Here is a 5,165-nt window from a genome sequence, read left to right as displayed (position 1 = left end):
CATTGATAGAGTACTTACCTAGCATGCATGAGACCAATTTCTGTAAGCCAGGCCCTGTACACACACACACACACACACACACACACACACACACATGCTAGAACTTGCTAAAAACAAATTTCTGTAAGCCAGGCCCTGTACAGGAGACTTTGGGTGCATATTCCACCCTAACACAAGGACCACCCTACAACCCTGGGCCCTGACCGCTGGGCTTGGTGGAGAAGTGCTAGACACAAGTCCAGAGTCTTGACATCTGGTTCCCTCCTTACTGCAAGACAGCTGCATTCTCTTCGGTTTGTTCTCCCTCCTCCCTGCTTGGCTTCGATTTCTCCATCTGTGAGATAGGGGTGCTGGAAGTCAGACTCTTGGGTTTCTTCTCACTTTAACATTCTGACATTGTGCAGACAGCAGCAGAGAATCAGAAGAGGGAAAATGCCTTAAATGGGAACAGAACCCTGTATTCCACCATTGCTTAATAACCACTAATTAGTTAATCCCCGTAGCAGCAGGGTAAGTTATCAGGTATCATTAGCCCCAGTTTACAAGTGGGAGGCTGAAGGAGAGAGGGATTGGCCCCAGGCTCAGGGCAGGGAGGGATCAGTGAATACCTGGTAGTAGACAGGACAAATTGCTTTAAGATTAGGGGAGGGAGGCCTTGAAGGGAGGAACCATGCAGGAAGCACTTCTGATCCTCATTAATTTGAAGTCCTTTTAAGGGCACCAGAGCCCGTTCTCTCAGCGCATGGGTGGGTGGATTGAGAAGGGGAAGGACTGGCCCAAGATCACACAGCAAGAATTATAGATCACAGTTCCATGGGTTCTCAGCTGAGACTGCCCTGGTGGCTCATGAGAGCTGATCTTCCTCTGAGGCCCGCCCTAAATTCCTAGAGAAAGTAGCCAGCTGTAAACCCCCAGGGATTAAGTGTGTACTAATGGCCTGTGACAAAAGCAGCAGGATAAACTCCTTCCTCTGCAGACTAAACAAGGCTCAAGAAGCCAAGTCAAACAAAAGCCAGGGTTTTGTGCTGGCCCAACTGGTGGGCTAGAAGCAGCCCAGCCTCTTGGGAGGCCATGGCTTGGAATCTCCTCTGGTGGCCTTTCTCCCCTTTGCCACTGAAAGCTGGACAAAGGCATGTCCACAACTTATGTCCTCACTTAGTGATCATTCTTGCTTTGTGGTACAGAATGCACTTCCCTTGCATGGCCCTGGGAAGGGGACACTGAGGTTGAGAGAGAGGACAGAAGAAGCTTGTCCCAAGTCACATGGCAACTCAAGCAGGAGATGGATACCCAAGACCTCCTGACTCCCACTTCTCCAAGCCTTCCAAATTCTTCCTTAATTAGTGCTGAGTGACACATGAACAATAGAACAGATGGAAATAGAATAATCTCCCCTTATCTATAGGGGATACATTCCAAGACCCTAGTGGGTACCTGAAATCACAGATAATACCTAGCCTTATGTATCTATCTAAAGCGCCTTGGGCCTGGAAGAGCTGGGGAGAACGTAGGGATGAGAGCTGAGCAGTGTTAGGAGCATGTGGGCACTTCAAGGGGCAGCATCACACCCTTCCTCCCTAGCAGTGCCACCAAAAGGTGTAGGAAGACAAATTCCCTTGCCTTGTTTCATGTACAGGATCTGGAGCTAGAGGCACCCTCCCATCACTGAATAGATTTAAGATCTGTCTCCATCGACCTCCTCAGTTACATGTCAAAGGCCCTCACTACAGCCCTAATGTGCAGGGATTATTCTGGACATTTCAGAATCCAGCTCTCTTTCTACATTGTATAACTCACTTCTGAAAAATGAGAATGATTTGGCTTCAGGCCTGGGACCGTTTCTCACTTCTCCTCACCTGGTTCCCAACAAGAGCAAGAAGGGATCTGCCTTGAGGGGATTAAGGTGAGACTGTTCTCTACCAGCCCTGGGGGTATAATATGATGCATGAGATTACTAACCTGTCCCTGCTTACCTGTCTGTATGTCAGGTTTAAGCCCCTGGAAGATTATGCATAACACTATTTGGAATCTTTCAAAACAGAAACCCTATTGCTAGGATTGGAGGGTGTGGAGACATCCTTGCCTTTCATACCAAGGTTTCTGATGGTTTCCACTGACTTCTTTCCACTAAGCCCCACATCTCAAAGGCTGTACCAACTCCTTAAGCACCATACTTAAGGCCACACCTTTACCATATGGGCCTTTGGGAAAACTTCCAGGTCACTGTAGCAAACTGGGAAACACAAATCAAAACTATATGAGATATGACCACACACCTGTTAGGATAGTTATTATCAACAATCAAAAGATAACAAGTGTTGATGAGGATGTAAAGAAAATGAACCTTGTACACTGTTGATATGAATATAAATTGATACAGCCACTATAGAAAACAGTATGGAGTTTTCTCTAAAAATTAAAACTAAAATTACCATATGATCTAAAAATCCCACTTCTACACATACAGTTAGAGTATATCAAAGCGAGATCTGCATTACTGTGTTATTCACAATAGCCAAGACACAGAAACAACCTATGTGTCTTCTCAGATTAATGGATAAAGAAAAGGTTGGGATGGAGATATAGTTCAGCAGCACAGCACCTGCCTGACAAGTGCAAGGTCCTGAGTTCAACTCTCAGTACCAAAAAGAAAAAAAAAGTAAAGAAAATGTAATACACACACACACACACACACACACACACACACACACACACACAATTTAGTTGAAACATTTAGGAAGAATTAGATAACATATATAGAAAACTCATCAAAGAAGTTATTAACTCCAGGGAGAATGAAAGAGTACAAAAAAGAGACATGGTATTTTGTTTGGCTTATCATGGAGCAATATTTACATAGCCATGTTAATGCCAATGCTGGATACCAGTTTAGGCCAAAATTGTAATAGGATAGTGACAGGATAAAGGGAGAGAGAGTTGGCAATTGTTAGTTAAGAGCATTAAACCTTCTTCTATAAACATTGGAAATTGGTAGATACTGCCTAAAGTTATAACCCAAGAAACAACTGTATAAGCATATCATTTAGAAATGTGCATATGGTAAGTCCTTGACTTATGAACATTCGAGTTGCAAACTTTCACAGATACAAACGGACCTGGCATTATGTGAACATTCCTAGATGTGAACAAATCACGGAGTAGCTTGCGCGTCTGCTGGACATTGTCACAGTTGTCCGCTGCGTGCTTACTGCACAGTGCAGTAGCGCACAGAAGTACAGTATAGTCGGGGACTTTCTGTATTGCATGTGTGTACGTTTGGTGTTACATGCTTTACCTTGTATACTTGTGTCAAGGGCGTGTGAGACTCACTATGTCGGACTTATGGATGAATCTCTCTTACCAACTGTTCTGCAATGGAATTCGTTCATAAGTCAAGGACTTACTGTATAAGTATCAGAAGAAACAGCTAAAAAGAGTGGGAAATGGCTTGGGGGGTAATGCTGGGGAGCAAAAAGACTGAGGAGCGTTATTTTTCATTTTAAGCAAAACTTTTAGTGTGAGTTGATGTTTCAAACTCTGTTTATGTATCTTAGATTAAAATAAAAACTAATTTAAAAATAAATCATGAGACAGATGACAGCTTCAAGGAGGCTAGAACGTCGTATCTAGATCTAGCCAAAAGTAGAGATGGAGTTCCATTAATAGAGCACTCCTTCACCGTCTGTCAGAAATAAGTTAAACTGACACTATTCGCTCAACTTACCAGAAATAATGTAGAGCATTCCAGCTCTGGTTGGGAAATTAGATTGAAGAAACTTTCCCATCCTTTCCAGTTCTAAGACCCATTCCAAGTTGATGCATCTAAAAGCTAGGATGTTATTGTCATTATCTCCCAAGCAATTTATCTGTGCATTTAATAAGCATTTGCTCAGTACTTACTTAATTTCCAGTGCTGAACCAGGTCCTGAGTTGGAGATGAGGCTGTAAAGACAGACGAAGCATTTGCCTACAAGATTGGGAAGCTTGTGTAATTCAAACTCTCATTATACAGAGAAGAAAACCGAGGCTACAAGCAGAACAAACACCTCGGAATATCACACAGTGTGAGTGGCACAGTCAGGATGGTTCGCAAACCTCCAGGTTCCCGCACCAATCTTCTTTACCTTACCGTCCCCCTCATTCAAGCACCCGCTTGGAAACAGCTGTACCAGAAATGAAGCTCATTCTTCATGGTATTTTCCTAACTTCATGCAAACATCATTGTGCAATGAATCTTCTTATTTTAACTGTAGCAAAGTTTGGCCTCTTGGCTATCTGCTTCAGAAGGGCAGGTGGTGAGCCTTCTGAAGACAACCAGTCAAAGTTCACTGAACTCAAAGCTCCAGGCCATTCACCAGAAAGACCTAAAACAACAGAAATAAAACTAATGGGTAGTACTCTTGCAAGATGTGTGAGCATTTTCAGGTAAAGAGTTACCTCGTGTGTCATGGATAAAATCCCAAATTATTTTGTGGAGTTTATTATTGTTTCAACGTTGTAAGAAAGCCAATATCTTCACATACCAACACCTCTTTGTAGTATCATTTCCTGGGTCCTCTTCTTGCTTGATCTGATAGGCCTCTCTTTGTTACTTTGGAAAAGATCCCACTATCTCACTGGACTTCAGTTTCCTTATCCCCATCTTCCTGATTTTTTGAAAAGAAGCATCATTGCCAAGCATGGTGATGCACACCTGTAATCCCAGCACTCAGGAGGCTGAGGCAGAAGGATTGCTGTTAAGTTGCAGGCCTGCCTGCACTACATAGTGAGACCCTGCCTCAAAAAAATTAAAAATTAAAATAAAATAAAACAAGCGTCACTGTGGGTATTAAACTAGACCAACGATTATCAAGTGAGGTGATTTTACACCCATACCTTGAAGATACTTGGCAATTTCTGAGGACATATTTGGTTGTCCCAGCTTGGGCAGATGAAACTGGGGATGGTAGAGACGAGACCAGGGCTGCGGACGAGCAACCTGCAATGCACAGAGCAGTCCCTCACAACCCAGAACTATCTGGTTAAAAATATCAATAGTGCTGCTGCTGAGGAACCCTGGGCTTCAAGTGAAAGGACCCCAATTCGAGCTTGCTTAGGTGAACAGAAAAGAAAAGAAAAGGGAAGAAGAGAAGACAGGAGAGGAGAGGAGAGGAGAGGAGAGGAGA

At 43.4% G+C, this 5,165-nt stretch overlaps 1 long non-coding RNA gene across 9 annotated transcripts in view; it reads right to left on the bottom strand.

The window, feature by feature from the left end:
* The window catches only part of LOC102021975, a 69,437-nt gene that overhangs the window by 21,011 nt on the left and 43,261 nt on the right, over window positions 1-5,165 (bottom strand). For all 9 annotated transcript variants that reach the window (XR_001233618.1, XR_001233617.1, XR_001233612.1 and 6 more), the window contains 2 exons: window positions 4,876-4,978; window positions 3,901-4,364 (listed from right to left, as the gene is read on the bottom strand). This is a non-coding gene — a long non-coding RNA (uncharacterized LOC102021975). The remainder of the gene's footprint in view (window positions 1-3,900; window positions 4,365-4,875; window positions 4,979-5,165) is intronic.

Source organism: Chinchilla lanigera, unplaced genomic scaffold, assembly GCF_000276665.1.
Source record: "Chinchilla lanigera isolate Chin_1 unplaced genomic scaffold, ChiLan1.0 scaffold00018, whole genome shotgun sequence".
Classification (NCBI taxonomy): Eukaryota; Metazoa; Chordata; class Mammalia; order Rodentia; family Chinchillidae; genus Chinchilla; species Chinchilla lanigera.
Note: the sequence above shows the minus strand (reverse complement) of the source record. Positions and strands in the feature narration are given on the sequence as shown.